The following is a 12376-nucleotide window of genomic DNA, read 5'->3' on the forward strand; positions in this document are numbered from 1 at the left end:
CATTTCATATGACAATTTGGAGTGCTACGGATTTGCTGATGGAGAGTTAGCGTTTTTATTTGTGAATACTGATGAGACTAAATACAATCATTTAAAAGTTACACAAAATAAATAATGTAAAATCGGATCTCTTCAATCACGTTTGTGTTATCTCTGTATCCCTTTGGAAACTGCAAAGTGTTCCATATTTATTTGTTTTTACATTCAAATGTTATGTAAAATCAGAAGTACTTTTTTAATCATATGTAAGAATAACATATTGCTTTTGTAAACAAAAGGGCAACTGTATCATGATGTGATGCTAGGAGTCCACTGGGCCAGCGCCAGTTGCTGCCAGTTCGCGCCAAAGATTATGTGATTGGCGCGCAGTGGCTTGCTGTGGCGCCGAATTGATGTCCGCTCGGCATGTGTCGCCAAGTGGAATAAACTGGGTGCCATATGGCGTGCGCCAAATGCCACCCGGCTTGCTCCAAAATGTTGCGCCAGTTTGCGCCAGTTTGCGCCAGTTCGCGCCATTACACGGCCATTTGATTCCAAAATTCACCCTGTTGGCGCCATTCGCGCCAATAGACGGCTACTTTGCGCCACTTGGTGATTAGTTTGTGCCAAAGGTCGCCAAATTGGTTTGAACTTGCCGCCGCTTGGCGCTACTTGCCGACTATATAAATACCGGCCATCGGCTACCTGGTTTGACTAGGCGTTGTGGCGTGCGCCTGTAATCCAGCTAAAAGTGGAAGTTACAAACTGATTCAGCCGAGGACGCAGGTTCGAAACTGAGTCACGTCTTTCGGATGGTGACGTTTAAAGGTCGGTCCCCAGACGTAAATAATCAGATCTGATTGATACACGTCTGTAAAAACCCAATACACACACACATACTGGTTCAAACCCTCCTCAGCTGCTGTATGAACAACATCTCTACTAAATATTTACAATTTTGATAGGCGGCAAGTGGCGCCGAATGGCGGGCAACCAGGTGGCATTTGGCGCGAAGTAGTCACCAATCGGGTGCCGTTTGGCTCGCGCCACTGCACATTTGGCGCGCCACTTGGCGCCATGTGGCGCCATGTGGCTGGAAATCTCATTGGCGCAACCTGGCGCGCGCCATTACGTTGCAGTGGATTCCAATAGGTGGATTGTTTGCGCCAAAGGGCGATATGTTCGCGCCATTTGGTGCCACTTGGCGGACACTTGGCGCTGATTGCTCGATGCAAGTGGCGCAACGAAAATTTCAAACATTTTGAAATTTTCTTGCCGCTACATTCAAATTTGGTGCCGTTACGGGCCACCACGAGCCAGTTGGGAGGCAGTTTGAGCCACTACACGCCACTAGGCACCTTATTGGCGACACTAGGCGCCACAGTAAATTGCATTGGCGCAAACTGGCACCAACTGGCGCTGGCCCAGTGGACTCCTAGCATAATGTTTAAACAAAAAACTTTAAGTAGGGTAGTGCCTGCTATCGTTTACCCAATACAATGTTACTATTGTAACAGATTAATACTTGACATTAATGTTGTAGATCACCCACCGCTCACTCGTTCCGACGTACAAACGAGTATATAGGGTCAGTAAGATTACAGGATCATATGCCGGGGGGGCGGGGGGGGAGGGGCGGGGGAAATCCCCTCCTTTCTGACAATCATGGTCCCATCGCTATATCATTTTGTCAATAACACAATCAGGGTGTTCAGATTCCCGCAAATTAAACGTACACGTTTTCCTTCAAGAGTAGTCTGTTTGAGGACTGGTTTGCGACCGTCCTGACTTCTTGTTTTATTCTCCTTTGTTCTGTAAGACTTTAGAACATGAGTCAAGTCCTTCATTCATATTTACCCACTACTCCCTCAGTCAACAGGTCAATATGATCTAGAAAATATAACCATTGTCTTTATCCGTAATGCCCACAGTCCCGATTGGATCAATCAAAACATATCATCTCTGTCATTACCTATCAGTTATGAATAAACACCATTATATCGGTCTCAAAAGAATCCAGGAATTATTGAAATTAGAGCTAAATTCCGGTGTCAAGACTTGTACCTCATTACAAAATAAATGTTATTGTGTTAACCCTAATAAGGCCGGGCTATTTGAAGTCTTATTACGGCCGGGGGGCGATTATGAACCCCCCCCCCCCCCCTAAGATCTCGGCAGTGAAACGAAAATTTGCACGCATGTCAAGTGAAGTGTATAGAACAATATGATAATTTCAATTTTTTGGGAAAAAAATCACTCATTTGCTTATTTATGGTAATTTATGCAAATAACGTCATAAAATCACATTTTTACCCATAAATCATATATTATTCATACTTAAGCATTCCTTTTCACTACATATATTCATTAGACCATTTGGAACAATAATACGACAAAAAAAAATTGGAAGAGCCAGCTTATTCCTTATGTTATCTCTTGTTTTGATAATTTCTTATGTATTTCATTGTTTTTTTAACTTATGTATGTTATTCTTTTTTTGTTCTTTTAATTTCTTCCTACAATTCATCTATTTTGACTCCCAAAACAACCATCTAAACTTTAAACAAGACCCAATAACCAATGTTTGATCTATTTTTTAGGAAAAATGACATTTCCATATGTTTTGTACACAAATCACAAAAATGAGCGATTTTCGGGCTGACATGCAAATACAAAAGGTCACGTGACCTTGTAAATGTAGGTCCGATTTTTTTTTTTTTTTTTTTAAAGATGCGCAAGACTCTAAAGAAAAAAGTCAGCGAGCGGCGAGGCGCCATCCATATACGTTCTCGAACAATCAGAAAAATCGTGGAGGGGGGGGGGGGGCCATAATGGCCCCCCGTCCTTATTAGGGTTAAGAATTTGTTCATCGTGGCAACGATATTAATATGATTTTAAACATTGCCTAATATTGAATGTAGTTTTAGTGGGTGTTGGTAATTATTCATTCAACATAATGTTACTACCATAACAGATTGAGACTCTTTACTTCCACTCTTGGGGTCTCAGTGAACATCCATGTGCATCACGTGGTCTCGCTCAGTTCATCTGTAAGATGTCTCATCTGAAGAAGCTATCACTCGAAGGTCAGTATCACGATGACTTCTACTCAACATCATCTGCAAAGGTATTGATGTGATCATATATTTTAGGACTCTTAGCAAATCACTACATGTTTTGTTTATACTGGAGGTACTCTTTCCTATATAGTCAAACGCAAACCAATTAGTGACCTGCCAGTGTCACAAATAAGGTATAAAACATTTTCATCTGAATTTCCACTTGTATCAACTTACCATGGAAATAGTCATATCATTTTTCAAAATGCAAAACCTCCAAGGGGGGCTTTGCCCCCAACGAGGGGCTCTGCCCCTTCGAACCCGACCCCCACTGAAACCGTACTAATTTAAAAATCTTTCCGACGGGCCTGATGGGCTAGGAGCATAGTCTTTACAGCTATTTTGAAAGAGTATGTCGACTTCAGATTTCGAATTGCAGTAGGGAGTGAATTCCAAGTATCTGGACCAAAATGTCAATTGGATTTGAAGGCTAATTTCAGTTGTGAATACTGATGAGACTAAATAGCATAATGAAAAACACCTACAAAAATGTAAAATCAAATCTCTTCAACCCGTTTCGTGTTATTTCTGTATCACTTTGGAAACTGCAACGTGTTCCATATTAATGTGTTTTCACACGTTTGTGTAATGTAAAATTAGATTTTTAAAGTTCTTTTTCAATCAAATGTCAGAATAACGTATTGCTTCTGTTAATGAATGAGGATGTCAACTGTATCACGATGTAAAGTGTAACAATATTTGTATGTAGAGTGTATTGTCAGCAATTGTTTATCCAATATCCAATACAATGTTACTATTATAACATATCAATACTTCACCTCCAGTATGTGTATTACCCCCTCCCCCTACCCCCTTCCCCCTCCAACCTCCCCCCCCCCCCCCCCTGCTCGCTTACTTTTTCCGAAGTGAAAATGTAGTAGGGACAGTAAAATTACCGGATCATATGTCCTGGAAAAAAATGCCATCTTCTCTGACAATCATGGATCCACCGCTATAATTTCGTCGATAACATAGCCAGGGTGTTCAGGCAGGGGTGGATCCAGCCGGTGGCAGGAGGGGGGCCCAAGTCGTGATTTTTTTTTCTATTTTTTTTTCCTCCAATTTTAGAGGAATATTTAGCGGCGACTTAGGCTTTTGATCACGAGTCAAGTCCTTCATTCATATTTACCCATTACTCCCTCAGGCAACAAGTCAATATGATCTAGAACATTTTATCATTTTCTTTATCCGTAATGCCCACAGTCCCGATTGAATCAATCAAATACCCATTGATCATCTCTGTCATTACCTATCAGTTATGAATAAACACCATTATATTGGTCCCAAAAGAATACAGGAACTATTGAAATAAGAACTAATTTCAGGTGTCAATACTTCTATATCATAAACACAATAAATGTGATGGTCTCAATAGTTTTTCATTGTGGCAACGATATCAATATAATTTCAAACATATTGTTGATTTTTTATATATAGTTTTAATGGGTTCTTGCCAATTATTTATTTAAAATATGATTACTATCATAACAGATTGAGACCCTTAACATCACGTGTAATGATCTCAGTGAACGTCCCTCTGCATCACGTGATCTCGCTCAGTTCATCTGTAAGATGCCTCATCTGAAGAAACTGACACTCGACGGTCCGTGTCACGATGACTTCTACTCAACGTCATCGTCGCTGGCATCATCAGCAAAGGTATTGATTTGATCACAAATTTTAGGACTCGTAACAATTCACTACATGTTTTGTTATACTGGAGATGTACTCTCTCCTACATAGTCACACGCAAGTGTACAACTTTACTCTCCCTATTTGTACACCGTTAAGAGGAAGCAGCAAGAAGAGTTGAACGTTTCAGGAAGTGGATGCGAAAAGCTAACTTTCTGTCATAATACAAAAATAGATTTAAAAAAAAAAAAGATTGATAGTGAATAATATATACCATATTTTTCATTTCATATGACAACTCGGAGTGCTACGGATTTGCTGATGGAGAGTCAGCGTGTTTATTTGTGAATACTGATGAGACTAAATACAATCATTAAAAAGTTACACAAAATAAAAAATGTAAAATCGGATCTCTTCAATCACGTTTGTGTTATTTCTGTATCCCTTTGGGAACTGCAAAGTGTTCAATATTTATTAGTTTTTACACTTAAATGTTATGTAAAATCACATTTCCAAAGTACTATTTCAATCAAGTGTAAGAATAACAACGACTTATATATAAATATGATTGTGTTAAGAGTTTTTCATTATGGTAGCGATATTAATATGATTTTAAACATATTGCTGAATATTGAATGTAGTCTTAGTGGGTGTTGGTCATTATTCATTTGACATGTTACTATCATAACAGATTGAGACTCTTACCATCAAGTTTGAGGATCTCAGTAAGCGTCCCTCTGCATCACGTGATCTCGCTCAGTTCATCTGTAAAATGCCTCATTTGAAGAACCCGACACTCGGCGGTCAGTACCACGATGACTTCTACTCAACATCATCGTCGATGGCATCATCTGCAAAGGTATTGATTTGATCATATATTTTAGGGCACTTAGCAAATTACTACATGTTTTGTTTTACTGGAGGTGTACTTTTTCCTATATCGGCAAACGCAAGTGTACAATTTTACTCTGCCTATTTGTACACCGTTAAGAGGAAGCAGGTTTGAAAAGTTGATCGTTTCAGGAAGTGGATGCGAAAAGTGAACTTTCTGTCATAATACAAAAACGGACAATCTTTAAAAGATTGATAGTAAACATAATATTTTTCAAAACTATACTTCATGGCAATGGACGGCTTTGATGATGAACAAGAATTGATCACTTCTATTAGTTCTTTCAAAACTATATCTTGGAGGGACTGTTGAAATGTGAACTTTATGCATATCATTGTATCAATGCAGCCAGGTTAAACTGGTGATAATCAATAGAACAACATACATCGGTTTCGGTTTAGTGGTGGTTATTTTACCTGACTCCTAAGAAAGCTTTGTTAGTAAGCAACCAGAGGACCGACGGCTTTAGGTCCTCTCCGAAGGACCTGGTTATTAGGAGTAATGCCTTACCGAAGGGCATTAGCGCATCGACTTGGTTTCGAACCCGGGTCGCCGGATTACGAGACCACTGCTCTAGCAACTGAGCTATCACGCCTTTGTGATCGAGGGCCTTTATCGAGGGCCTTTAATTTTGTTTTCCCTAAATTAATCTGATAATAGTTTGCATGAAAGATTGAGACTCTATTGATCGGAGATGTGATATCAGATAATAATGATAAATTATAATATTAATTATTGGATTAAAACAGCCCATTTTCCAGAGGTTACAAGACGCTATGTGTCAGCAAGGATATCCGCTAGCACCACATGATCACCTCACGGGATAAATAATGGTCGATAAAGAGTAGGGGCAAATGCCCCCCCCCCCCCTCCTTCGGAAAAACCCAATCTGGCATAATTATACAACATAATAATGGGTCCGTAATCATGCATTCCCCCCTCCCACAAATGCACTTAAATGTGAGAAGCCTTGCTTTTTCTCTCCTCATTATTTATCGAATATTTAGAGGTGCTAAAAACAACAAAATAAACTTCAAGTAAATAGAATCATAAACTCAGTACATCACATTATAAAGAGGTACTTTTAGTTGCTGGTCAGATAATTTAAAAGAATGAAGGCATCTGAGAAATGTAATGACCCCTCACCCCTTTTGTTGTTGTTTTTGCTTGTCACAAATGTTCAGGCTAGTGCCTTCCGCTAGATTATCTTGATCCGCCACTGGATAACCAAGCATCACGTGATCTCGCTCAGTTCATCTGAAGAAACTGACACTCGACGGTCAGTGTCACGATGACTTCTACTCAACATCATCGTCGCTGGCATCATCAGCAAAGGTATTGATTTAATCACAAATTTTAGGAAAATCACATTTTCAAAGTACTATTTCAATCAATTGTAAGAATAACGTATTACTTTTGTAAAGAAATAGGAGGGCAACTGTATCATGGTGTATTGTTTAAAAAATATATTTAAGTAGTGTAATGTCAGCTATTGTTTATCGAATACAATGTTACTATTGTAACATATTAACAGATTAAGACTCTCACTCATTCCGACGTGCAAACGAGTAGGGTCAGTAAGATTACCGGATCTTATGCCCGGGGGAGAACAAAATCTCTTCTATCTTCAGCTACATAATCATTACAGAACATTGATAAAAACATTAAAATAGGCTGGTTTACAACAGGCCTAGGCTCCGTTTAAAAACAACATAAAAATGACGATGAACAATATCATATATAGAAATGACAGGGGTAACGTAGGTTAACACACACACGCACACACACACACACCCAAACTTCCACACAATCATCATCATCACACTCCCGCTTACTTCACATGCACTCAGGCAGGGGCGGCGATTTCTTTTCACGACCGGGGGGACGAAATACGAGGGACGAGGGAGCAGTGGCGTAATGAGCAAAAACGTCTTTGGGGGGATGGGGCAGAAAAAAAATCCGCATCACCACCACTCTTGCATACTACATGCAGGCCCCATGGAACGTTTTTCAAAGTGGGGGGGGGGGGAGTAAAGTATTTACGATAAAGTAGAGCGAAGCAAGTGGAACATAAATTGGCGTGGAGTCCAGGGGGCAGAGCCCCCTGGAAGCTCAGTGGTTTAAGACATTTAATTACAGTCAGCTAAGCATATTTTGATACCTTATGTGACACTAGCATACAGGTCACTAATAAGAGTTAGGTCCAGGGCGGAGCTCCCAGAAGCTCAGGGGTTTTAGGCATTAAATTACGATCAGGTGAACATCCAGAGGCCGGCCCGCCTTAGGGCCCTTGGTGAGGTCCAGGGGGCCGAGCCCCCTAAAACTGAGGGATTTTAGGCATTTAATAACGGGGAGATGATGAAATAGGATATTCAGACCTTGACTAAAAATTCCATAACCACGATATCCCGAAGAGATTCTTGACAGCTAGCTCGCGCATGTGCATGCACGATACGACGTCATATCATATGACAACTGTCGTCCAATGATTTTGCTCGAATCCACTAACTTATGCGCATGCGCAAGTTCAATACCATAACACCAAGACTCGGAACATCTATCTGTAATTATATATTTCGACACTCTGTTGGTGTTGAACGGACGTGAACAGGCGTAAAATTAACACCAAGGGTGTTGGTTTTTTCTATTCCGTGCTTGTGTTTGAAATTTAACACCCTGGTTTTTGCAGTGTAGCATGATGTAATGTTTAATTGTGTAATGTCAGCAATTGTATATCCAACAAGACCAACATAATGGCACTATTATAACAGATGAAGACTTAACACCCAGTATGCGGGTCATCGTCCCACCCCCTCACTCAGTTACCGAATCACACGACCGGGAGGAAAAAAATTATAATATTTTCTAGATCATTTTGAACTGTTAATAGAGGGAGTAGTGGGTAAATATAAAAGAAGAACTTTGCTCATGATCTAAAGTCTTATAGAACTATAGCTGATTAAATCAAAAAAGGCAGAACGATCGCAAACCAGTCCTTAAACAGACTACCCTTGAAGGAAAACGTGTGCATTCAATCGGAGGAAAACATCAACACGCTGATTATGTTATCGACGACGTTATAGTGGTGGATCCTTGATTGTCATAGAAAGAGGTCCTCTGTTAACAGTTCAAAATGATCTAGTAAATATTATTATTTTCTTTATCCGTAATGCCACAGTCCCGATTGGATCCATTAAACACCTATCGACCACCTCTTTCAATACCAGTAAGTTATGATTAAACACCATTTTTGATTTGATTTGATTTGATTTATTTATTTTCCACTCAAATATCCACAAATTAAATGACATAAATAAACCATACAATAATACAATATATAATAGAACAAATGAATTATACAAGTAATGAAAAACTGACAAGAATGTTCGTAATCAAATAAGTTTACAGAGTACATTTAAGTTTGAGAATGAGACAAATATTTTATATTGCTTGATTTAACTGAGAGGGGAAAAGGGGGAATCTCAGAAAAGCTAGGCTTGTTGAGCGAGATTCCCAGTATAAATTAAATAATGGACCATCAACAACGTGCATCAAAGTCTGCTCCCAGAGAGACCAGAGACGCGCGAACCAACCCGACCGCGCCAGATCCTCGGGTCTCCCCCGCCAAGGCCCATTCAGCGTACATCAGTCTGCCGCTGCCAGGTCGAGCAAGCTCAAGGTTTGTTCGACCTAGCAACAAGCAACATAAAATATTGCACACCGAACAGGCCCCGACAAAAGAAACACAAAGATCCGGCATAGGCAGCCGAACCCGCGCGTCCGGAGACTCTCCGGGAACAAACACGCGAAAACCAGACAGCACGCCGGAGATGGTCCAATATTATTTTGTACAAGCGTATAATGAACGATATAAAAATAAAATAGATGACAAGAAAAGAAAAGAAAAAAGCATGTGATGAAACACAAAAAAGGATGAGAAGGTAGGAGTAGGGCCACGTAATAGGTAATCTATTTGTATATCGGTCTCAAAAGGAATCCACGAACTATTGAAATTGTGCTTATTTCAGGTGTCAAGACTTGTACCTCATTACAAAATAAATGTGATTGTGTTAACATTTTTACATTGTGGCAACGATAGTAACATTGATTTTATACTGATTATTGAATATTGAATATAGTTTTAGTGGGTTGTTAGTTATTATTCATTCAGCATAATGTTACTGTCATAACAGATTGAGACTCTTACCTTCGAGAAAGAGGATCTCAGCAATCAGCCCTCTGCATCACGTGATTTCGCTCAGTTCATCTGTAAGATGCCTCATTTGAAGAGCCTGAAACTCGGAGGTGGTCAAGTCGAGGTTTCTCTTCACGATGACTTCTACTCAACATCGTCATCGATGGCATCATCCGCAAAGGTATTGATTTGATCATATTTTTTTTAGGACTCTTAGCAAATGCCTACATGTTTTGTCATACTTGCAGCGTACGCTTTCCCAAATATTAGTCAAACGCAAGTGGAGGATTTTATTATCCCAAATAGTACACCGTTAAGAGGAAGCAGGTAGGAAAAGTTAAACGTTTCAGGAAGTGGAAGTGAAAGTTGAACTTTCTGTCAAAATACAAAAAGTAGAGTGAAGATTATTACATTGATAGTGAATAATGTGTACCATATTTTTCATTTCATATGACAATTTGGAGTGCTACGTAATCGCTGATGAAGAGACGGCAATTTCAATTGTGAATTGCTGATCAGACTACATATTCAATCTAAAGGGGAAGTTGGTTTTAATAAAAACGGAAGAAAAAAAACATTTTTGAAAGTTTGAACAATATCCAATGAAAAAAAAGGAAAGTTATGAATTGTTGAAGTTGTCATCAGTACAACACAAATTAATAACGATGTGACGTATCTTGCGAGCTCCTTTCCAATGTGCTCTGTATATAAAATGTAATTAACTTTCATTTTCTAAGGTTTAGGGTGAATGCATGATTGAAATATTTCTTAACGGGAATTTTTTTTTGGTAGTTATATAGTACAAGGCAAATGAGAGGAGAGCTCGCCAGATACGTCACAGAGTTGCCGATTCGTGTTTGATTGATCGCACTTTCAAAATGTCATAACTTTTTTTTTTCTTCATCAGGTTTTGCTTAAACTTTTATTGACATGATTATTTTTCTGCTTCTATTAAAACCAGTTAATATCATTGTGGAATTCCCTTTTAAAACCTATAAAATTATCAATCGCATCACTTACTTTCCGTTAATATTATATCTGTATGCTTTTGGAAAACGCAAAGTTTTCCATGTTCAATAGTTTTTCACACTTTAATGTTATGTAAAATTAGGGTTCCAAAGTATTATTTCAGTCAAATGTCAGAATAAGGTATTGCTTTTGTAAATGAATGAGGATTGCAACTGTATCATGATGTAATGTTTTAAAAATATGTTAAGTCGTAGATAACATTACCAGGTTGTTCAGATTCCCCCGCGAATAAAAGCACAGGTTTTTCTTCAAGAGTAGTGTGATTGAGGACTGGTTTGCGACCGTTCTGCCTTCCTGTTTTATTCTCTTTTGTTCTTTAAGAATTTAGATCCTTAGCCAAGTTTCTTCATTAATATTTAACCACTGCTCCCCCAGTAAAACGGTCAATATGATCTAGAAAATATCATTCAATTTTATCCCTCATGCCACAGTCCCGATTGGATCTGTCAAAGCCTATTGATTACCTCTGTCATTACTTATCAGTAATAAATAAACATCATTATATCGGTCTCAAAAATAATCCAGGAACTATTAAAATTAGTGCTTATTTCAAGTGTCAAGACGTGTTCCTCATTACAAAATAAATGTGATTGTGTTAAGATTTTGTCATTTTGGCAACGATATTGACATTGATTTAAACAGATTATTGAATATTGAATATAGTTTTAATGGAATGTTAGTTATTTTTCATTCAACATAACGTTATTATCATGACAGATTAAGACTCTTTACATCCACTCTTGGGATCTCAGTAGACGTCCCTCTGCATCACGCAAAGGTGCACACCACAATGCAAAGGTATTGATTTGATCATTTGATTTGTAGGACTCTTAGCAAATTACTGCATGTTTCATTATACTGGAGGTGTACTCTTTCCTGTATAGTCAAATGCACGTGCACAATTTAACTCTCCCTATTGGTACACCGTTAAGAGGAAGCAGGTTGGAAAAATTGAACGTTTCAAGATGTGGATGATAAACGTGAGCTTTCTGTCATAATACAAAACCAGATTGAAGATTATAAGATGGATAGTGAATTATTATATAGTATTTTAATTTAATAACCTAACAAAAATGAAAAATCGAATCTCTTCGTCCCCGTTTGTATTATTTCTGTAATCCTTCGAAAACTGCAAAGTGTTCCATGTCTATTTGTTTTCACATTTTAATATTATTTAAAATTAGATTTTCTAAGCACTATTTCAATCAAAAGTCAGAATAACGTATTGCTTTTGTTAATGAATGAGGATGGCACCTTTATCATGATGTAATGTTTATAAATATTTTAAAGTAGTGTAATGTCAGCAACTGTTTATCCAATACAAATTATACAATGTTACTATTATAAGAGATTAAAACTTGACATCCAGTATGTGGATCACACCCCCCCCCCCCACACACACACACACACACCGCCCTCTCACTCATTCCGACGGGACAATTTAGAAGACTCATTAAGATTACTGGATCATATGCCCGGGGAAAAAATCCCCTCCTTTCTGACAACCATGGATCCACCACTATAATGTCG

General features: G+C 38.6%; 1 long non-coding RNA gene across 1 annotated transcript; it reads left to right on the forward strand.

The window, feature by feature from the left end:
- The first annotated feature begins 4594 nt into the window (after positions 1-4594).
- On the forward strand, positions 4595-11630 carry LOC115928297. The gene is made up of 5 exons (XR_004066003.1): positions 4595-4757; positions 5422-5589; positions 6807-6957; positions 9816-9998; positions 11564-11630. It is a non-coding gene; the product is annotated as an uncharacterized LOC115928297 (long non-coding RNA).
- Positions 11631-12376: the final 746 nt, after the last annotated feature.

Source organism: Strongylocentrotus purpuratus, unplaced genomic scaffold, assembly GCF_000002235.5.
Source record: "Strongylocentrotus purpuratus isolate Spur 01 unplaced genomic scaffold, Spur_5.0 spur5_scaffold_21, whole genome shotgun sequence".
NCBI classification, from domain to species: Eukaryota; Metazoa; Echinodermata; class Echinoidea; order Camarodonta; family Strongylocentrotidae; genus Strongylocentrotus; species Strongylocentrotus purpuratus.